Source organism: Dipodomys merriami, unplaced genomic scaffold, assembly GCF_024711535.1.
Source record: "Dipodomys merriami isolate MVZ:Mamm:240054 unplaced genomic scaffold, mDipMer1.0.p SCAF_48, whole genome shotgun sequence".
Classification (NCBI taxonomy): domain Eukaryota; kingdom Metazoa; phylum Chordata; class Mammalia; order Rodentia; family Heteromyidae; genus Dipodomys; species Dipodomys merriami.
Window position 1 is genome coordinate 5,348,255 of NW_027206046.1, and position 24,324 is coordinate 5,372,578.

A 24,324-nucleotide genomic window follows, 5' to 3' on the forward strand; every position below is an offset into this window, starting at 1 on the left:
GTGCCTTTGCATTCTCAGGCTATTTCAGAGCCATCTAATTGTTGATGGTTTTGGTACGATAGGCAGGCACTTAGTGAAGTCACATTGTAAAATGAACTATTCAAATATTTGTTCAGCTGTGCCTAGAATCCGGCTGCCAGCCTCCTTCTGTATAGAGTTCTACCCACCCTGGCCAGAAGTTGCCATAGGTTACAGATTTGCTACCAAATGTAGCAGGGCTGGATTTAAGAGGTAAGTTGCAGAAATGGCTTCCTGGTAATAGAAGAAAGATTGACCATTAGATTTTGGGGTCAAAAGTCTATATGTTGTGAATTCTTGTACTTGTCCTTAAACTGTTTCTTGAGGGGGAGAGGGATTCATTGATTATTTCCTTTCTTCATTCATTTGGAAGAGAGAGTAAAAGTCTGTACCCTGCATGTGTTAAAGTTTTCCTAAAGAAGAAAAGAACTATTCTAGACATATCTAGCCAGCCAATGACAGCACTGAGATCCTAACCTAAGTCTGTCTAGATTACTTTGCTTGGTCCTTATGCATTCGACATTGCTAGAGAAATATAGTAGACCAAGATCTTGTGAAGTTGTCCTAGCATAATGAGAAAAGTAGATCAGCAAATACATGCAGACATAGATGGAAGAAAGGGTAGCCAAAACTGGAATCTGAAAATAACCATGAAGGCCAGATGATTGTCTCGAGACTTCATGATACCCACATAAATTGGAATTCCCAGTGCTCTGGTGGTTTGAGAAGGAATCAATAAAAATATCTTCTTTAATAAGATATTTATGTATGTGTTTATTTATTTATTTTGCTGAGACTGGGCATTGTCCCTTGGCTTTCTTGTTCAAGGCTAGTGCTCTATCCGCTGAGCCACAGCTCTACTTCCAGCATGTTTTGCTGGTTAATTGGAGATCAGTCTCATGGACTTTCCTGCCTGAGCTTGCTTTGAACTGTGACACCCAATTCTCAGTCTCCTGAGTTCAGTTAGGATTATAGGCATGAGACACTAGTGCCTGGCTGGAAATTTATTTCTTAATGATGAAATTAAAATATTTTCAAAACTTTCCTTTAAGGATGGTCCTCCTAACTCAAATATTCTCCATATTAAATGTCACATGAAATAGACGCATTCTTGGTTAGTTAATGTTTATAAATATTTTTGGCTATAGAGAAATTATTCTTGCTCTAATTGTGTGTGTGTGTGTGTGTGTGTGTGTGTGTGTGTGTGTGTGTCTGAAGCTTGAACTCAGGACCTAGGAGCTGTCCCTGAGTTTTTTTTTGCTCAAGGATATCACTGTACCACTTAAACCATAGCTCCACTTTGGCTTTTTGGTAGTTAGTTGGAGATAAGAGTCTCAGAGCCTTTCCTACTAGAGCTGGCTTTAGACTTCAGTCCTCAGATCTGAGCCATCAGTGCCTGACATTTCCTCAACTTTTTTTTCCCCCAGTGGTAGGCCTTGAACTCAGAGCCTGGGCACTGTCCCTGACCTTTTGTGCTCAAGGCTAATGCTCTATCACTGAACCACAGCTCCACTTCCGGTTTTCTGGTGGACCTTCCTGCCTGGGCTGGCTTTGAACTGCAATCCTCAGATCTCAGCATCCTGACTAGGTAGGATTATAGGCATGAGCAACTGGTACCCAGATCAACTTTTTAAGAGAAGAAAATTTCTGCGTTGTGTGTATTCGCTTCATGTCTTCTTTCCTTTGGTATTCACAATCTTTCCACATAATAATGGGCCTGTGACCCTTTAAACTCAGGATCTTGCACTTGTTAAGCAGGTACTCTGTTACTTGAGCTATGCTTCTGGCCTTTTCTGCTTTAGGCTATTTTTCAGATAAGGCTAGCCTTGGACTATGATTCTCCCAGTTACATCTCCTAAATTGCTAGGATTACAGGCCTGTACCATCATAACTGGTTTTCTTGAGAATCAGGAAGGCATCATCTCACCTGTAGTTTCTACAGAGAAGATTGCTATTTCCTTTAAAGGTAGTGATGTGTGAACTCCCCTTATTTGAAAACCAGCCTAGCAGTGTTGTACGCCTTACCAACAATGAGTTAGGACACTAAAGAGTTTTCTAAATGGTCAATAATAAAAAGATGGAGAAATGACTTCCTTTATCTATGCATGCAAGTGGGACCTGAGTCCAATAAATTTGAACTTCTTTCTATTAACCTGTCACCTTGGGATTAGAATTTATTTAATAGTATCAAGGCATATATTGCATCTCTGAATAAGACTGTATTTTCCTGGCTATATTATAAGTTCGTGTCTTCTGATGAGCAGAGAAGGGATTCAGGCCAGGAGATGAATGGGAAGGAGGAGCTGGAGAGCCAGGGGAGGTAGAATGCAGGTCAGGCACCTGTGAACAGAGAAGAGGAAGGAAGGAGGCTTGCAGACTGGAGCACACAATTTCAAGCACTTGGCAGCCAGACTGTATTAGTCTGCTAGGATTGCCAAACAAAGACCTCACCTGGGTTGACCTTAGCCACAGGAACTGGCTTTCTCACAGTTCCCATTGATAGAGGTCTGAGGTGTTGGCTGGCTGGATTTCTTTAGTGGCCTTCAGACTTGGTGCACAAACAGCCATTTTCCACCTCCAGTGTCTTTCTATGGCCTTCCTTTGTCCGAATGGTGACCACACCAATCCTGGTGTTTGTAAGACACCAATCATACGGAATTCGGGCTCCCTTCTAAACTTACCTGTGTAAAGTCCCTATTTCTGAAGGCACTCATGTTTTGGGGGTCCTGTCTAGCAGGCTGAGTTTCTTCAAGCAGATGGTACCCATCAGAGGAGCCCTGAAATGCACAGCTGTGGGGACACTTCAATATCCCTGTAGAGCCCTGCCTTGAGGAAACAGCAGGGCCACAGCTAGAGCTAGAGCTTAATTATTTTCTCCTATGAGAGGGGAACATGCCCATGGTGTCTGTGGTCACAACATCTAACTTAATCCAACATGTCCCACTTATTAATTTATTCAGAAATAAGTTGGACATGGGTCAGTCCTGATTGCAATTCAATCAGCAATGGAGAGTTTGTTTTGTAGTAGGCTGAGGTTTGAACTCAGAAGCGTTATGCTTGCTAAGCTTGAAACGTATGCTCAGTGCGGTGAGGCTTTTGATAATTGTTTGAATAGGATCATTTTACCAAGGGCCAACCTTGGACTTCAATTCTATTACTTATGCTTCCTGTGTGGGCTACCACATCTGTAATCTGTGTTTGCTGAGATCAAGTCTCATGAAGATATTTGCCTGCTTTAAACTATGATCCTCCTGTGCCTCCCAAGAAGCTGGGATTATTGATGTACATGACTGTTCTTAGCTCCAGTGTACTTTTCTAGGCCCCATCTCTATGGAGGGCAGCTGGGCCAGGGAACTGGTGTGCCAGGCACTGGTGGGAGGAGAACACTGAATGGGATAGTCTGCCCACCATGAGTGCCAGACTGTCTTCAAAAGCCTGATCTCCAGAATGGCAGTCATGGAGCATTATCACATCCTGGCTAAGTCATTATCTAGAATCATCTTGTGCAAGGAGCTTTGATGTCTATCCATCAGTGCCTAGATTGAAAGATGATGGGATCCCATTCTGCTTTCCTCTTTACCGTGCCTTGCCAGGAGCTTCATCTTCACATCTTCAGGCCCAAACCAAGTCCGATCTTCAGCTCAGGTGCTGGGGATTCTCTTCAGACCAAACCTACATACTGAAGAATTCCATACTAGAATCTACCCTTGGCTGCACTCCATCTTCACTAGTCACTCTCCCTCCTGGCTGTGTCATGAGCCTTGGGTACCACAGGAAGCTCCATCTCCTAGATGTAGCAGAAGGGAAGAAGACTATATATAGGCTGTGTCCTCCTCAAATTTTGCAAATGTGAGAGAGAGGCCAGGCCTTCTATTCCATTTTCTCTTTAGTAGGCAGATCTCTTTGAGAAAATTATTTACTTGGCCAATGTCTTAATTCCCTTTCTCTTTAATTTAGAAATAACAGTCATTATTTTGAAATACTGTGGATTAAAAGATCCCAGGTCTTCCAATTGTGATGACATACTCCTGCAATCCAAAGGCAGATACCAGGAGGACAGCAGTTCAAGATCCACTCAGGAAAAAGCACAAGACTCTATCTGAAATACAAACTTGAAGGAAAAGGGCTGGAGAGGAGGTGACCCAAGTAATAAAGCACTATATAGCAAAGGCAATGACCTGAGTTTAAACCCCAGTACTACCGCCATCGCCACATAAAGATGAGACTTAGTAAGAATGTTCCAAACACCATGCATCATGGTAATCTATAGACACTGAAAATTATTTTGTCTAAAATTAGAATAAAACTTACCTTGTCAAACCACGGAGGAAATCAGAAAACTCCAATTTCCATTGTTCTGGGAATTCTCTTTTTCTACCCCATTTATGAATCTAGAGTCTTCTACAGCAGCCAAATTATATTCTTTCCAGGTCTTCTAGCCACCATCCTACTTCTGAGTGGAATTTTGCTTCCAACATATCTGTCCAGAATCAAGGACAGGCATGCCAAGACTCTCCAGTCTTGTCATAGGAAAGAAAGGCCTCACCTCATAGAAGACCAAACCGCATCAATAGCAAATGTCTTTTAGGTGGATCCTTGCCAAGTTCTACCATCGGACCACACACACCCCATCCTTTTGCATTTAGTTTGGGGGGTGGTTAGATAGGGTTTTATGCAATGCTGTCATGAGGATTCAAAGATCACACAAGTGCTGTCTTGTGGTGCACTCTTGTAATCCCAGATACTCTAGGGATAGGGATCGGGAGGATTGAGGTTTGAGGCTAGTCCTGACCAAAATAAATAAATATAAATAAATGAATAAACATTATCAAGATTCCATCTCAAAAACATAGTGATCATAGTGGTGCTTGCTTGGCATTCCAGCTACTCCAAAGGTGTAGGAAGGAGGATCATTGTCTGAGGCCAGCCTCAAGCAAAAACTTGACACCCCATCAGAGGAAAGAAATAAAGCAAAAACAGGGCTGGAAATGAGGTTCAAGTTGTAGAACACCTGCCCAAAGAGCCAAAGAGTCCAAACCCCAGAACAAGCAAAAGAAAGAAAAAAGAAAAGAAAAGAAAAAAGGAGGAAGGAAGGAAAGAAGGAAAGTGGAAAGAAGGAAGTAAAACAAGCATCCATGCCAGGGGCTGATTCCTCATGCCTAGAATCCTAGCTATTCCAGAGCCAAAGATCTGAGGATCCTGGTTCAAAGGCAGCAGTACAGGACAATTTGTGAAAAGTATCTCTAATTAACGGCCAAAAAGCTGGAAGTGGAGCTGTGATTCAAGTGGTAGGGCACTAGTCTTGAGCTCAGGGACAGTGCCCAGACCCTAAGTTCAAGCCCCAGGACTAGCAATAAAATATAATAAAACAATAAAATAGTCATCCAGAAAACCTAGTAAGTGCTTACTGAACTCTAATGCAAGTACTTCCACATTGCAACATGTCTGGCATCTACTACATATTGCACAAATGAGAATCATCCATTATGAGAGAGCACCCAACAGACATGTGTGAGCTTTGCATGGCATAGCACCCAGGAACTCCACTAATGCTCCTGTACACTGCCCTGATTCTCAGACAAGACCAACAAGGCCAGTGAGAAGTAGCAATCTTTCTGGTCAGTGTACATCTACAAAATATGTGATCTGCACACAAAGAAGAAGTGCAGACGAAGCTTTTCCCTAAGGCTGCAAAACAAGCTCACAAGGAAAAGCAAGTGAAGGTGCCCCAAACATCCTAACAGTGAAGATTAGAATATAATCCATCCGGTTATTCTTCTTTTCCCTTATTAGAGTTTAGAGGTACTTTTTTTTTGAGGTACTTTTTTTTTAAATGAAATTTGACTCGAGAGTTGATATTTCCTTTGAGATACCTCAGCAGAAGGGTTTAATGGCTTTCTATCCCTACTGAATCCCTGGCTGACAAAAAAAAGGAAAAGGCAGGCCAGACAAACGTGGGGGGCCACATTAAAAACCTCAGATTTTCATATGGAAAGTTCTGGAAACTTCTGGCCTAGGAAAGTTTGGGATGTCAGGGCGGTGACAGAGGTCAGCACAGACTAAGCATAAAATTATTTCCACTATCACCACCACCACCCTTAAAGAGAAGAACCCCAGAATGATTCACAATCTATGCCACAGCCTGAGCTACAAGCTTAGAAAAACAATGGTTTAAAACCTGGTGCAGGTGGTTCACACCTGTAATCCTAGCTACTCAGGAGGCTGAGATCTGAGGATTGAAGTTCGAAGACAGCCTGGGCAGAAAATCTCTGTGAGACCCTTATCTCCAATTAATCTCCCAAAAACCACTATGGCTCAAAGTGGTAGAGTGCTAGCCTTGAGCAAGAGAGCATAGGAACAGAGCCCAGGCCTTAAATTCAAGCCCCATGATGGACAAAAAAAAAGCAAGAAAGAAATGGAAGGGAAGGGAAAGGAAGGGAAGGGAAGGGAAGGGAAGGGAAAAAGAATGGTTTATTATGGTTTGATTTGGTGTTAGACAAAAGGAGAAGCCAAGCTATGTTCTCTAAAGTGTAGAGGTGATTGTCTTGCACTGACAAAGCCCTTCTTTAAATGCAGAGGGAAAAAAAGCGGCTGGTATGAACTAGATTGGAAGGTTGTAGATTCTGGGCCCAGAGATGCATCTGGGCCAGTAGAAAAGGATAAACTTAGACAGCAACAGCTGTCAATTCATCTGTCAGACTGTTGCACCAGCTCTTCTAAGGCTTGGCCCACGGCTGGGCTTTATTGATTGCAGCAATACAATTACATGTTCCAAAGCTCTTCTGTTTTGGACCCTCAGTGACAACAAGAGTTATTACTCAATGTGAGATGTGTCCTTCTCTTGGGACTCACGTCTCTTGGATTAATGTTTGTTTGGTTCCTACAAATGAGTCACTTTAGGCACAGAATTTCTGAGTCACAAGCAGGCTCTTTCGCTTGTGTTTCTGTGCATTACAGAGGCTTCTTTCATGCTAGAGCCAGACGTTATTCAGACTGTTCCCTCTGGATATGTTAAATGTCACTGGAGTTCTGTGCTTTGTCTCTGCAAAGGAAAGACACTGTGATCATAAAAATAATAAAAAAAAATAAAGCTGGTTACCGGTGGCTCATGCCTGTAATCCTAGCTATTCACGAGGATTAGATCTGAGGATCACAGTTCGAAGCCAGGCCAGGAGGGAAAGTCTATGAGACTCTTATCTCCAGTTAACCGACAGAAAACCAGAAGTAGTGCTGTGGCTCAAAGTGCTAGAACACTAGCTCAGAGACAGCACCCAGGCCCTGGGTTCAAGCCCCACAACAGACAATAATAATAATAATAATATCATAGTGAAGCTAACTTCCCTTCTTACCTTCCTTCTGTCCAGGGATCACTTGTTCACACTTCCCCTGGTTCTAGGCAAATACTACCAGGGTGCCCTTGTATATAATGAGCATCTTTGCCTGAGGGAAAAAAGGCCAAATCAAAAAAAGACAGGGAAAAAATACTCTGGACATGATAAATTATACTGGTCTCTAGGCGTTCACACACAGAAAGACCAAAGGAGGATATTCTTAGGAGAGGAACACAAAGGTGCATATAAAATAATACTTATTGAAATGGGCAACAGGAAATAGAAACAAGAGGCTGTTTTCTTCTTCCTATTTTTGTTTTCCTTTCCTTTTGTCTTATTGTTTATCTGTCTTTGTGGGCACAGAAATGGAGGGACAGAGGTCGAACAAATGCAGCAATGGAAATGAACTATAAATGAACGTTGAAAATGAACTATACAACTGGGACAGAACAAAGAAAAGGGTGACACTGTTCAAAAAGAAATGTACTCTTTACCTGACTTATATGACTGTATCTCCTCTGTACATCACCTGTATAATAATGATAATAAGTGCATGAATAAAAAAAGAAACAGAAAGTTACCCAAGTAAGCGGAGGGACAGGGGGCTGTATTGGAAGGAAAATAGGTGTCTCTGTGAAAGCATGGCAGGAAGTGGGGCTGAGGTCAGAGGACACGGGGCACCCAGAAAGCAGGAGTGATGGCCACCCAGCTCTTGGCTTCTTTTTTTAGATAGGTACATTGTCAGTAATTTAAAGGGATGTGATTTCCTTCCCTGTTATCAAAGAACCTTTCAAAACAGTGCCTTGCAGGACCCAAAACAGGACCCCAAAGGCTCTCCATATTGTCTGCCCAGCAGAACACGGGATGAGAGGTTTTCATCCGCGCACCATAACTCCTAAGGTAAAAGCACTTATTAATTCTTTTCTGGTTAGTGGAGATGAGTACAACACTTTCTGAGGTCAATTTGATCTTCTTGAGGCTAGAACACACTGTTGATTCTCATGGGAACTGTTCATGAATCAAAGCCCCACGCCCCTTGAATGAATCTCTGGAATGAATTCAGGCCTTGTGTTCCCTAGTCTCTCCTAGGATAGTTTATATCTAAAACCTGAATGAAAGAGTTTATATGTCATTCACCCATGACATTTCACATTGCTGAAATCAGGTCCCTGCCATACCATGCCGAACAACTTTGTCCAATTCTACCATCAAATCACTATCATACATGACCTATAGTCTGCATTCATGTCATCCATACACACATTGAATCTGGCCATTCAGACATTAAGACCTTGAAATATGTACCCAGAAGTCATCCCAGACTGCTATCCATTTGGGTTTAGAAAGTTCCAGATTAAGCTAAATATCTCATAATTTGATCAGTGTTTCCCCCAATTTAGTGCCAAATTATCAAGAGAGTCTGTTTAATGTCTCTTGACAATACAGATACAATATGCCTATCTCATAGTTCTGGTCTCATCTACCTGTGATCCTATTCAAAAGGAAATAAGCCATGTGCTGGTGGCTCATACCTGTAATCCTTAAGACTCATTGAAACTGAGACCTGGAGGGTGATTGTTCGAACCCAGCCCAGGGAATAAATCCTTGAGACTTCATCCCCAATTAGCAAGCTACAGTATATTTCTAGACTCCATCTTCTTTCCTTGTTATTTTTTGATTTTACAATTGGGCAAGATTTTCCCTCTTTAGTACTTTTCATACTTTTCTGCTTTCCCATAATTCCTGAGATGGTGACAGGAACTCCAGTCTCATTTGCATACAATTTGCCTGAGCTTATTTTCCTCATGTTTTCCCCTATCTTAGATTTCAATTTCCTGTTCCCTGTGTATTATATTCTGTAGATCATTAACCTTGAAAGAATGGCAAAGTTTTTTTAAGCCAGTTATGTTTCTCTTTGTCACCTGTAAACCTCATATATTCTCTATTCCAAGAAATAGGCTGGTGTCTTTGCATTACTTTCTACCCAGAACCAAACAAAAAGTCTTTTTATAGTTGATAAGATCATCTTCAACTACCCTCCCTGCACTTTGGTCATCTTAACTGCATTAGATCAGACTTTCATTGAACAAACTTTAGGTTAGAGAATCTGACCCTGTTCTGGAAATATAAAGCTGCATCAGGTGCAGCCCAGTTCTCAAAGAGAAAACTTCTGGGAAGGAAGTAGGTAACTTCCTCATAAGTCCATTAGTATCTCTCTTTCTCCTCCCCAGTGAATGTCATTAAAGGAATTGCGTTCTAGTGGTAGGTTTTCTTCTTGCTAGATCCTGGTGATTATGTATGTGTCCCCACATTCCATCTCAGACCCAACAGCCTCGGCAACCTGGGCAGCTGCTTTCAGGATCCTCCCTCTCCCCACACTCTTCTCCTCTTCATTTCCCTTTTCTGTGTGTTATCTTTACAACAACTTGGATGGTCTAGTGGGACAGAGATTCATCTAGGTAGCTGTGCCCCTACGAAGCTGGGAAATACATTCTTTCCAGCTATGGTTTCTCTATGGTTTCATGGAAGTCATGACACCTCCCCAAGCCACCTCACAACCACGAAGAACCTGGGGCATCTGACTGTGTACTAGACAGTGTGCATGGACAATATCTCACTTAATCCTCAGGGCAACCCTACCAGGAACAAACCACGAATACCCTCAATATCCAGATGAAGGGAGGGGAACGTGACTCCCCTTGGCTTTACAGGTAATTAAGCCTATTCCCTGAGATTCCTCTGCTGAATTCCCAAGTTGCTGCAGAGGAGAGCCCAGTGAGGCTCTACACCCTCTTCAGACCCAAGCTATTCCTAAGGCTTTAGGAAGCAACAGGAAATCCTTTCCTCTTGGTCAAGGAACAGGAAGTTACACCTTCCCTTCCTAGAAGCTTTTCTGCCCTGTGCCCTTAGAATACAGGGTTTCTAATTTTAACTGCAGACTTGTACAGAACACAACAGATTCAGGGGATACAGTGCTGCTGTCACCTGTGGCGATCCTGTCACCCCCACCTGACTTCTCTCTGCTTAGTCACGGGCACCAGTGATTCAAAAACATGTTGTTCTCTTGACAGTGCTTGCTTGTGCTACTGTGTTCAGGCCTAGCTTCCTGTTGGTGTGTGGCTCTTACCTGAACAAGGATTAAAGGACAGACCCTATAGCAGAAACGGAACTAGAAGTCCCCAGAATGGATCAAGTAATTTTGATTTGATGCTGTTTTCCTTGGATGGGAGATAAAGCAATGTGAGAGTATTGTTATAGTAGCTGTGCTGAGATAGGAAGAAAATACCAGCTGAGGTTAGGGGACCAGCTTCCACGTCTCCTCTGATAAAATCAGAAGTGTTTTTATTAGTTGAGATATTAAACCACACACTATAAAAATGCACATACAAGCCGGGCACTGGTGGCTCACATCTGTAATCCTAGCTACTCAGGAGCCTGAGATCTGAGGATCACGGTTCAAAGCCAGCCCATGCAGGAAAGTCCATGAGACTCGTATCTCCAATAAACCACTAGAAAAAAAAAAAAAAACAGAAGTGGCGCTGTAGCTCAAGCAGTAGAGCGCTCGCCCTTGAGCTGAAGAGCTGAGGGATAGTGCCCAAGCCCAGAGTTCAAGCCCCACAGCTGACAAAAGAAAGAAAGAAAAAAAGAAAGAAAGAAAGGAAGGAAGGAAGGAAGGAAGGAAGGAAGGAAGGAAGGAAGAAAGAAAGAAAGAAAGAAAGAAAGAAAGAAAGAAAGAAAGAAAGAAAGAAAGAAAGAAAGAAAGAAAGAAAGATGCACACACACACACACCCCTCCCCTTGGAAAGGGTATCATTCAGTGGTTTTTATTACAGTCACAGAATTGTGCAACTATCCCTTCTATCTAATTCCAGAGCAGTTTAATCAGCCCCATAAAGTAATACTAGGCCCAGGAGCAGTCCTCCCCCACCATGCCCTTTGCTGCGTGGCTCTACCATCTGGCCTTGTTTGCTCTTCTGCCCTCCTCCCCACCCCTAACCCCCCAGCTGTCACCAGTGGATCAGTGAATTTCCTCTGGCTAATCATAGTCACTGTTATTTCACGGACCAGAAGGATGGCTCTGCTATTTTGGAGGTCACCTCTGACAATGGAGATGCCCCATTCTCTTGTCTGAGGCTCACAGCGAACAGGGTTTCAGACCAAGGAGAACACAATAAGACAGGAAGGAAGCTCTGGGTAGGAAAACCCTCCTCACAGCCCCCTCACATGGTCTCCAGAACCGTGCACACTGGACACTGACCTCTCTAGAATGTATAAGGTCAAACAGAGGAGTTATACACATTGCAGCTGCTGGTGTTGGGACAACAGCATCCACTCTCAATAATTTTATAATACACTGTAAGTATATATAGAAACAGCATAAAGAATCTTCATGAACACTGTCGATTAATAGGGGAGTAGAGCGATGGGGAAAGAGAAATAGATGTGAGGGGTGGATAGTAGTGGGATAGAGTTGGGCTAATAAAGAAGATGAAAGAGGTTGAAAATGGTCTAAATGTACTGCAACTGTGAAAACAGAATATTGAAAAAGATTGTTTGCAACTCTGCTGAAATTGTTTCGGGAAGAGGAAACCCGGAGAAGAGAAAGTGCTAGAAGGTTGAGATTGATCGGAATACCTTTTGTAAACATCCATGGAGATGTCAAAATGAAACACCTCCCTGTCTGACTAATGGAAACTCATGTATTTTTTTAATGTCTACCCTCTGATTTCTAACCTCACTTCTGACCTCTGATCTCTAATTTCTGCATGGCTCCTGTTAAAGGGTATACCTCTCCACTCACACCCCAGGAAGGTTTTTAGAGAAAGAGGGACTTCAGTCCCAAGAGGTATAGAACAGAAAGGATGTCCTTCTCTGGCCCCTCACTTCTGCTCTACAGAAAGCACTCAGCCCTCTGCTCAGTTCCTCTCTGCCCCTGCCCTAGAGCACAGTGAGTGCCCAAAGGGGCAGAGAATTTGTTTCTCCTTGTCACCACAGGTATCTCAGGGTTCACAATGTTGCCTGAAACAATGCAAGTACTGTGTGACCAGAGTGTCAGCAGGGCACAAAGTTAGGTGGTCAGTAGGGTGGAGGTCACAACTCAACAGGTAAGAATTTGTCACTAATGTGAGGAGCTTTTAATGTTAGCACTCATGTTCCTGTGTGTGTGTGTGTGTGTGTGTGTGTGTGTGCATGTGCACGCATGTGCACATGCACACGCACACCAGTAGAGGGACTTGAACTTGCAGCCAGAGCATTATTCTTTAGCTTTTTCACTCAAGGCTGGTACTCTACCACCTGAGCCATAGCTCTACTTTCAGTATTTTGCTGGTTAATTGAAGGCAAGAATCTTACAGACTTTCCTGCTTGGTTTGGTTTTTGAACCATAATCCTCAGGTCTCTGCCTCCTGAAAAACTAAGATTACAGGGGTGAACTACTGGTGCCCAGCTCGTGCTGTTTAAAAAAATATCTATTCTTTCACATTTTATTTTATTTTTATTTTTTGGCAGTACTGGGGTTTGAACTTAGGGCCTGGGCGCTGTCTCTGAGCTTCTTTTGCTCAAGGCTAGTACTCTACCACTTAGCCATGGCACTACTTCTGGCTTTTCTGTTTATGTGGTACTGAGGAATTGAACCCAGGGCTTCATGCATGCTAGGCAAGCATTCTACCACTAAGCCACATTCCCAGCCCCTTCTTTCACATTTTAATATGTACTTTGATCACGTGTATGGTATATAACATATGAACACCGTTATATATTACAGACTGTGATAGACAATTTGCTCCAGGAAAGTTAGAATGAACGTGTGACTTTAAATGAGCATCATTATTCCACAATACTGTGAATTTCCGGAAATTAAGTAATCACTTAATCACAATCAAAAAAAAAAAAAAAAAAAAAAAGAACCTTGGGGAAGGGAGGGAGGGAGGGGATGGTAGGGAGAAAACAATGGAGGGGGTAACAATGTTCAAGAGGAAGTGTACTCATTACCCCACTCATGTAACTGTAACCCTCTGTATAGAATCTTTACAATAAAAAAAATTAAAAAAAAATATGTACTTTGTACCACAGGAGGATCATCGTTCAGCAAGCCCAGGTTCATGGCTTTTGGCTGCCACCTCCTCCTGGCTGCTCACGTGTCCCCAGGAGTTTGCTTTGGTTCCTGCCCATCTTCCAACCTTCCCCATCCTTCAAGCTGGTCTCAGCCAACACCACCACAGAAGCCAATGAAGTGTTGTTAGCAATTTGCTCAAAAAACCAAAACAAGAGTTCAGCCACACCCCATCTCTGGCTCAGTCCTAAACCCCTTGTCAATCATTCCCAATGGAGAATAAAGACAAATAGCACCAAGTCCATTATTCCACACAATCCTTGCCTCCTAGCATCGACAGTAACCAAGGTGATCTGAATTCAAAAATGGAAAGCAGAGGCCACGTGGAAACTGGGTCAGCATCTCTTGATGGTATTGATTCAGCAGAGAATCTAGGTCAGCGTCATTGGTCATGGCCTACATTGAGATAGACAGAGCCTTCCATTAGACATGACGTGCAGGATACCTCTGATTTTCTTGGCCTCTAAATGAATATATTTTCCTTCATCCCTTCCAAAGAAAGTGAAAAGAAAACAAAACGCCAATACTTTTATAAATTGCTTGAGCAACTTTTGTCTCAACGGGTTGGGTGACCTACTTGGCCCTGCATGACATTGGCCAAGAAATCCTTGCCAATATAACTTGGCCACCAGGTGAACAAGGGCATCTGGGTGATTGGTCTGCCAGCCATTGTGGGTTTGTTTATAACCTAGGGTTTTCAGGATAGAGGCTCTTTATCTTCCTCCCTTTGCCCAAATAAAAAATAATAACCAGAGTTTATTTAACACCAGAAGAATGAGGAAAAGCAAATTTGACTTTAGCATCATGACGTCAAACAGAGTCAAGTGTCAGTTGGGTCTTGAAGCTTGATTTCGCACAGGTTGGGGCCATGCATGGTTGGTTTACCCAGTGTCAGGGTGAACCCCCTGACATTAGCCCTACAGACACATGAGGAGTCTCTGAGGCCAGGGAGTGTATTTGCCCTTCAGACAAACATGCCCAGTGATCTGTTGTTGGGGCATTAGTGTGGCAAACATTATTTTGTGCTAACATCTCATCCATTGTAGCCACAGTACTCATTCACTCCTATGAGTGATGAAAAAGAAAGCCATGTATTTTCTCTTCTAGGATAAATGCTCTCGAGTCCCTTCCAAGCTCTAATATTCTGGTTTGTATGTTTCTAATTCTACCCTGATCAGTGGACAGTTATGATATGCACATTACATATAGCCAGGATAGAAGTAGCATTGACAGATTCCAGCACTGTGATAAATATGCTACACGGATTGCCTAACTTCATCCTTCCAACAAGGCCAACGGTCCAATGCTATTACAATTCACTTGGTGCAGAAGCAGAAACTGAGGGCCCAAAATAGTTGAATGGCTTACAAGATCATACTTAATGGTAGCATTGAAATCAAGATTCACAGACTCTGATTCTTGGTTCCTCCAGAAACATCGTTCTTATAATCACAGTGAACATCGTCTCCTTTCTCAACAAAAATCCAAGACGATGTCACAAAAAGAGAAAGTAATAAACGCATTCAGGAAATGGGAAACGGCTTGGATTTTACTCTCATAGATAATGAATTGCAACCTTAATGAGAGAGGGCAGTTCAAATATTGACTGTTCGGGAATCAGCCATTACACAGGTGAGCGTGTGAAATGCACACATACCTGGGAAAATCCAGGGTCAATAATTTTTTTCAACAGCACTAGCTGAGTTAATAAAATTAAGATATTTTAGGTAACAGAAAACAGGAAATGAAGAAGTTATAAATTTCAACTAAGACCTGGTTAGGTCAATAACTTTTCCATTGATACACCAGCCTTAGCCCTCTCTTGGTCACATTTCCCACTGCCCAGCAGATAATCTCTCTAAATGTTTCCACTCTGCTCCTAGGCTTTTAGGAACTTGTAGACTTGTCTATGCATTACACCCCTGTGGATCCATAACAGTAAACCTAAGCTGTTAAAGCAGAAAAAGAGCATGGCTAGGCAATCAAGCCAAAGACCTTTCCCATATAGGTTCTACATCTCTCACCATAACCTTGAGTGTTCCCATATGCAGTCCCCTAGACATCACAGCACTATGGCTTTGAGCAGCTGCGTGTTCAAGCACACGTCAAGGGTCTCTGGGCACACATCATGGCCCATTGTCTCTGATAGACTTGCATGTAAACAATGGGCTGATTGGACTCTTGCCAGATTGATGGTGCCAGAATGGGCATCTACTCAGAGGGGCTAAATGATGCATGGCTTCTGATTGGGTCTGGGCCATATTAGCCACGCAGTTCTCTCTTAGAGACACCTTATTAACTTTTATACCATGCCCCACCCCTCTCATCTAACAAGAGCTCTGCTAGTCTTTTTTTTTTCTTCAATGAATCTTTGCCATTTTACTTCTCCCTGTGTCTATGCACTCGTTCTTCAAGACTGTAAAGGCAAAGGACCTGACCTAGGTTATTGCAGTGTTTTTGGTATCACGGTGAGCAAGTCTTTGCTGCTGAGACTGGAAGAAACATTAATTCACAAAACTGAGTGTGAGGAGTTATAAGAAATGGCTCTGTGCAGCTAGTTCCCCAAATTCAGCTGGAGCCTGAGACCTGGCCACACTTCCTTTCACTGAAAGTGGAAATACCTCCTACCAATTAGTGGAGTGTTGACCTCAATGCCCAAAGGGTGTGTGGAAGATATGCCTGTAATTCAGAGAGAAAGATGACACTTCTGTTGCATTGTGGACATTAATTCCCTTGAAAATTAATTGTTAATACATGTGGAGTTACCATTACCCTATTCACTCCTCTCTGAAACTAATCCATAATCACAAAGATTGGGGCCCTCATTCTTCATAACTTGCTTTCTTCCTATGAGGGAGTGTGAATTTAAGTTAATTTTCAATTACTCCTTAAATACACTAATGGATCAAATCTTTCATTAATGTCTTAATGAAATTAAAACAATAAAGATAAGATTACAGGGATGATTTACAATATGGATTTTAAAGCCGAGGTCTGGAAATGGTAGCTTGAGTGGTAATTGAAGTTATGGTCATGATGGATTTTGGAAAGAATTTTCTCCTCTAGCTACTTGATCTGCTAATGTGCTACCACTTGAGCCCCAACTCTAGCACAGCATTTTCCTGGTTATTTTGGAGATGGAGTCTTTTGGGCTTTTCTACTTAGACTGGCTTTGAATCTCAATCCTCCAGCTCTTAGTCTCTTGATCAGCTAGGATTATAGGCATAAGCCACTTGCTGGACTTCCCTTGATCTTCCCCCCGCCCCACCCCGACTCCCCCATTCTAGGGCTTGAACTCAGGGCCTGAGTGATGTCCTTGAGCTTCTTTAGCTTAAGGCTAGAACCCTACCACTTGAGCCATGGCTTCACTTCTGGCTTTTTGGCAGTTAACTGAAGATGAGTCTTGGGGGACTTTCCTGCCTAAGATGACTTTGAACCATGATCCTAAAGTCTCAACCTCCTGAGTTACTAGGGTCACAGGTATATAACCCAGTGCCCAACTTCCTCTATGTCTCAAAAACCAGTTTCCTGCCACTCTGCAGAGGTTACTTCAAATCTTTCTCAGCTTCAGAAACAAAACCAACCACCAATCCCCCAAAAGCTACCCTTTTCCCAAATCTTCCCATAGTTACCACCCATCTGTTTTCCCCTTCCCTCCCATTCTCAATCATTTAGGTTTTTTCTGGGATTCCAATTCCTATTATAGTGCATCTAGTTTTGCATAGGCTGGGTTAGACCTGGAGACAAGAGCACACACTTGTATTTGCTTTATTGCTTCCTTCTGCTACACCCCAGATCCAGAGGCTGGGAGTTGGGGTGAGCAAGCCATAAAACATGACCCAATTACACACACCAACTATATTCTTAGCCAGGCAAACTAGATCATCAGGGCTCCTGATGATCAGGCAACTTCTTCCAGTCAGGGGATATTAATCATTTCCATCTGGAGTTCCCAGCCCCAGCAGCTCTCTGTGGACACTCAGCATACCCCGGAGAGCAGGGCATTGCTAAGGTAAGCACTTCCCTTGTCAAAAGCCTTATCTGGGTGTAGATGGTTATTACCAGAAGTGCCTGGCAAGCTCACTCCCCTTCTCCATCCTAGTCAGTCATGCTTACTGTTGATCAAGATGACTTTTACACCATCTTCTATAATCATAATAGTACTACTTAGGCTGTTAAGCCTAAGATCCTTCTAATTCATTCTGGTGATCCCTCCAAAGTAGTCAAACCATCAGAGGTACGAGGTCAATAAATCTTAGGATCAAAAGAAAAAGCCTCAGTTTTCTTCTGACTATATCCTTACACATGCATACACAAAAACAAATAAATTTTTATCAGGCACCAGTGCCTCATGCCAGTAATCCTACCTATTCAGGAGGCTAAGATCTAAGAACTGAGGTTCTAAGCTAGTTCAGGGAGGAAAGTCTGTGAGACTCTTATTTCCAATGAACTAGCAGCCTTGAGTAAAAAAGCTAAGGACAGCATTCAGGCTCTGAGTTCCAGCTGCAATACTGGCAAAAAGAAAAGAAAGAAATGAATTTTCTTTATAAAAGGGTAACTAGATTTTTTTGATAAAATTTAGTAAATATTATTCATCCTTTTCCCAGAGATTTAAAGTACCATCTTTGCTATAAACCTCATTTTTATCTTCACAGGCTTTGTCTTCATGTTGTATGAAAGATTCTTTGATACTTAATTTTGGTCTGATGTTATCCCTACACTGTTTTATTTGCTGTCATTTTTCTTCTAAATGACATTTTGACATCTGCTAGGGTGAGTGCCCCTTTTATTGTTATTTTTTTGCCAAAACATATTTTGGAAGGGATCTACATTTAGTTTTCCATGTGAAATTTAGAGTTGGGTGAGTTCACTTCTATTAGCTCTCCTTTTTTTGTGAATTCAGGGACTTGCAGCTGCTAGATAGCTGCTGGAGCTGACAAATATCTTTGGCAAAGTAGCAAGGTACCAATCAGTAGTTTTTCTGTACAGCAACAATGAGAAGATAAGCAAATTGGGGAGGAGGGGAAACTGTGTTATTTAATAGTCTACAAAAAATGTAAGTCTAAACCTAACCAAGAAAGTGAAGAATTTCTACAATAAAAACCATAAAACTATGAAGAAAGAAATTGAAGACACTAGGAAGAATGGAAAGGCTCCACGTCCATGAATTTCCAGAATAAATATTGTGAAAATGGCCATCTACAAACCGAATGCAACACCCAATGGTATTCTTCACAAAGATAGAGAAAAGCCAAAAATTCATAGGAAATCACAAAGGACTCCAAATCACCAAAGCAATCCTGGACAAAAAAAAAACCAATGCTAAAGGCAACACATTTCAGACTATAGTAACCAAGCCAGTTTGGTACTGGCACAATTATAGGCAAGAAGATAAATGGAATAGATTACAAGTCCCAGAAAGAAACCCATATACCTATAGCTATCTGGCATTTGACAAGAGAGCCAAAAATGTTGAAGAAAAAAAGAAGCCTCTTCGACAGATGGTGTTGGGAAAACTTTAAGTTTATATGCAGAAGACTAAAATTGGATTCTTGCAGTTACCTTATATTGTACTCAAGGCTAGCGCTCTACCACTTGAGCCACAGTGCTACTTCCAGCTTTTTCTGTTTATATGGTACTGAGGAATCGAACTCAGGGCTTCATGCATGCTAGGCAAGCACTCTACCCCTACGCCACATTCCCAGGCACTAGTTATTTTTAAGACAGAGTCTTACCGCAAAGAAACATAGGTTGCATGGTTTCCTTCATTTGTTATCACTAGAATGTACCTATAACTCTACAAGTAAACACATTGGATGGTAAAAGACAGTAAGTACACTTGGACATCATAAATTATACAGGACACAAGGCATTCACACAGTGAGCCCAAAGAAGGATATTCTTTGTATTTATTTATTTATTTTTGCTGATTGTGGGTCTTAAATTCTGGGCCTGGGTGCTGTCTCTCAGCTCTTCAGCTCAAGGCTAGTGCTCTATCACTTGAGCCACAGCACCACTTCCAGTTTTCTGGTGGTGAATTGGAGACAAGAGTCTCACTGACTTTCTTGCCTGGGCTGGCTTTGAACAGCAATCCTCAGATCTCAGCTTCCTGAGTAGCTAGGATTACAGGCGTGAGCCACTGGTGCCTGGCTAGAAGGATATTCTTAGGAGAGGATCACAAAGGCTCAATAGCCAAGAGATAGAATCAATAGGGTTTTTTTATTTAGCTTTTTGTTTTTTGTTTGTTTGTTTGTTTCTCTTTTCTCCTTTGTCGCTGTTTTTGTTGTCTGTACCTTTTGTCTTGTTTGAAAGTTTATCTGGTTTGGGAAGGGTAAGGGGGAGCACAGAAATGGGACAAAGGATGAACTAATACCACAATGCTACTCCCTAGACACTGTGTTGAGAATGAACTCTATAACTTGTGGATGGAGACAGGAAGAAAAAAACAGAGAGAGCAAGGAAAAGGGTGACACTGCTCAAAAAGAAATATAATCATTGCCTGACATATGTAACTACAGCCTCTCTATACATCATCTTTACAATAACAATTTTTAGAAAAAGATAGAGTCTTACTTCCTGATCCTTCTATTTTTTTTTTTTTTTGCTTCCTAATGTAGCTGGGATGTCAGGCATCCTCCCCCACTCCCCACCCCCAACATACACACACCCAACTTCGTCCACTCAGATGGAGTCTAACAGAATTTTTCTGCCCAGACTGGCCTAAAGCCACAATCTGAAGATTGTGGTTTGAACATGATCCAGGCAGGAAAATCTATGAGACTATCATCTCCAATTAACTACCAAAAAGCTGGAAGTGGATCTATGGCTCAAGTTGTAGAGCATCAGCCTCGAGTGAAAAAGCTAAGGGACAGCATCAAGGTACTAGGTTCAAGTCCTAGTAATACCCCACCCCCATCAAAAAAGGGCAGTGCAGAGTCTGCATGTAGCAATCCATCCTCTAAGCCCTGGAGCCTTGCGAAATTCTTTTCTATCTTCCTGATTAGCTACTGCAGCTAGATCTTTCCAGACCAGAGATAAAGTCCTCCACCACAATGATGTCAGGATACCCCCAACAGAAGTGGCAGCTCTTTTGTCACATCTCTGTGACCTTCCATGTGGGTCTTATCTGGCCTGGCTGTTTGTCCCCTCTGGAGCTCCAGCACTGCAGCAATCATCAAGGGACTTCGTTGATTTTCCTCTGTGCTAAAAAACACTTCAGTATCACCTGGTGCCAGTACCTGCCAGGTCTCAAAGTCTGAAGCTTGTTCATAAACAAGATCTGGACAGATAACTACTTGGCATCCCTGCCCCCTCCCTTTATGTTAAGAAAACACTCCTATCTCTCAACCAGAGAGAGACAGAGAGACAGAGAGAGAGAGAATATCCTTATCATTATCTAACAGTACCAACTTTCTATTTTTCCTGGCCTGTTGCCCTTTGTTTTTCATTACCTCCTCCTGGTTTCCCAACAGTTGCCAAGATTCACCACAACCTGAGTGGCAGGGCCAGGCAGGTCCTACTGGAGTGTCAATAGGACCCAAAGCATGGGAGGAGACAGGTATGGGCATAGCATGTCTCCTTGATTCCCCATCACTGGCATTTATAAGGCTGGCCTAGAGAGACAGTCCATGGCTTACCTTGAACCCTGGAGACACAGCAAGTCACTCATTAGGATGAACGTCGTTCCGCAGTATGATCTTTTCACATTCTCCATCACCATAGGAGTGTATCTTTCAATGATGAGGAAACTCCAACTTGGAGAATTTGAATGGCTTACACAAGATCACCCGTAGAACCTGCAACTGATTTAGGGATTCTGAATAATCCTGTGGCTTAGCCTATTCTGGGCATCACAGGAAGTGCCTAGGGCTTTGAGAAAACCACAGAAGACCTACGAGAGTGAACGTGTGTGCCAGGTTGAGTGCATGTGCACACGTGCATTCTCATGTGCAACTCCCCCCTCCCACACACAACTGCCATGATAACCCATTCTACTTTAAGAAGCTGGTATTGAATGAGGCAAAGCACTTAACACAGTGCCTGACACCACATAATGTCTCACCTGGAGAGGGGACCACATGAAGATCACCGAGGATTTGTGTGTGTGCTGGGGATGAACTTAAGGCCTGTCATATGCAAAGTACACATTCCATCACTAAGCTATGGCCCCAGCTTGTCATTTGAGTTTTTTGTTTAGTTGGTTATCTTGGGATGTTGTGGGGGGGGGGGCAGGGGGTACTTTCCTCGCACTTTCTAGACAGATACTCTACTACATGAGCCACACTTCCTTTTCATTTTTCTTTTTTTCAGGCAGGGCCAGCCTGCAACCAGGATCCTTCTATTTACTCTGCCAATGTAGCTGAGATTAAGAGGTGAACTATGAACTCCGGCTTCCTCTTTGAGATGGATCTCACGAACTTTCTGCCCCGTTGGACTCAAATCCTGATCCTCCTATTTCTGCCTACCAAGGAGCTAGAATTACAGATAGGATCCACTGTGCCTGCTCTACTATTCATTTTGTGGATGAATTTGGCAGCTGTCTATCACACAGAATGACTATTTCTGTTTATGAGTCTGCTCCTCTCACCAGGCTGACTTTAGGGTCACTTTTGCCAATTTCCTAGCAGACCATTGATCTAAATACTCCTTTTATTTGTTTCTAATATTGAACATGAGGATACAAGGACAAATAGATTGCCAAACCTGGCTTACAATATTATGCTAATATTAATTATGGTCATGACTTTCAAAGTCAGGCCTAATAGAATAAAGGTGTATAGAGCAGATGGGCCAGAGACACAACATGTTGGTCAGGTAAACAAGGAGCCCAGGTGCAAAGTTCAGGTGTGAAGCTGGATATTGAGAAAGATAGACCAACAGAATGTTAGGGAAAGGAAGGAGAAAGCCTCAGACTATCAAAGTAGCAGAGTTGACCATCTATTCTAAGAAGACAGTGGTATAACAGTGCCTGACCTGCTTTGATTCACTAAGTTCCAGTGGGGGCTTCTATCCAATTCCCATTTTGCTGCGCATCCTCTGTTACCTCCATCTCACCACTGGAAGAACACATGTGGAAAATGAAAGCATCAGATAGGAAGAGAACTTGGGTTGGGAGAAGGGTCGATTCTTCATAATCCCTTAAGAGGCCCTATGTACTAGGGCTGGTCTTCAGCTCTCTTTAAGTTGGGGCAACAGCATGTCAGTGAACAACAAAACAAGTTTTCAAAACCCCAACGATGAGCAAAGTAGAGTAGCAATTGATCCACCTGAATAGATAACTGGTCAACCCAATACTTCCTCCATACGTAATTTCCCAGATAGATAAAATGTCTTGGAGAGACTTGCTATAGATGCCTCAGACAAAGCCTTCTTGTCAGATCCGAGTAGCCATAAGGGCTCAGCCTATGGAACTTACCACTGGGTATTCTGGGAAGGAACACCCAAATGAGCAGGCACATTGCTCATTTGGCCTAGTGATGGCAAAGGTTGGCATGGAGGAGAAACGAGTATTCTAAGGTGAGAAACAATTTGAAGGCCTGGGAAGGTGGCTTAGTGGTAGAGTGATTGCCTAGCATACAGAAGCCCTGGATTCCATTCCTCAGTACCATATACACAGGAAAAGCTGGAAGTGGTGCTGTGGCTCAAGTGGTAGAGTGCTAGCCTTGAGCAACAGAAGCTCAGGAACAGTGCCTAGGCCCTGAGTGCAAGCCCCAGGACTGGCAAAAAAAAAAAAAATGAAAAAAAGAAACAATTGGAGCACAGCAACAAGTCCATGGAGGACAGGGGCCACTAGGGACCCAAGTTTGAAACTGGCAATAGAGATCTCTCCCCCAGTTCCGGAGGAACTCGTTGAGGGTTCAAGAGCAGGCTTGCTGGAGGAGGAGAGCACTTTCTCAGCATTGGGATCTCAGTACCCACAATGGAGGGCTAAGGCTAGATAAAACTTCCTGCCTCCTTTTGGATTAAACCCTCATTGAAGGCACTCATGAGTAAAAGTCAAATGACCCTAGGTATGCAAGGAGAGGGAATTGCACAGGCTGGAACTCAAGTTGAGCTTGACACTTGAACAATGACAGTTACCACTGAGCTAAAACTCATCTGTGAAATGAAGCTAATGTTGAGCACGAAGGTTAAGGGTCAGTGCTCAAGCCCTGAGTTTAAGCCCAGTACTGGTATACAGAAAAGAACTATTTCATTTTAATTAGTAGTTACCTTTTTTGTTATTGTTGTTCTTTGTGCTAGTCCTAGGTCTTGAACTCAGGACCTGGACACTGTCCTTGAGCTTTTTTTGTTCAAAACTAGCACTCTGCCACTTTAACCACAACTCCACAGCTCCACTTCCAGATGCTTTTCAGTGCTTTATTGGAGATAAGAGACTCATAGACTTTCCTGCCTGGGCTGCCTTTGAATCCCATCCTCAGATCTCAGCCTCTAGAGTAGCCTAGATTATAGGGGTAAGCTGCAAGAGCCTGGCTTAATTGGTCAGTATCTGTTGTCTTAAGCCCTTGAACTCCCTGCTTGATAAGAAATCCCTTCTTGGAAATAGGCCAACTACTGCTGTATAGCTGCATCATGAAGATTCTTTGAAACCTTGGTAGTTCAAAGTATCCCACAATAATGCTATTTAAAAAATATTTTTAAAAAGCAGTGGGATTGTGATAGGATTATTATCAAGACAGTTTAGCAAAAACAAAAAAAGTCAATAGCAACCAGTCACAACAGAGGCTCTGTTTCTCTAGGTAAGTAGAAATATGTCTCAAGAAGCTTGTTATCAAGACTTGGTAAGCCCTTTTTCCTATGAAAACACATGTCCCAAAATATCCAGCCTTCCAGTAGTATTTATTCTTTGGGTCAATAGTAAGTG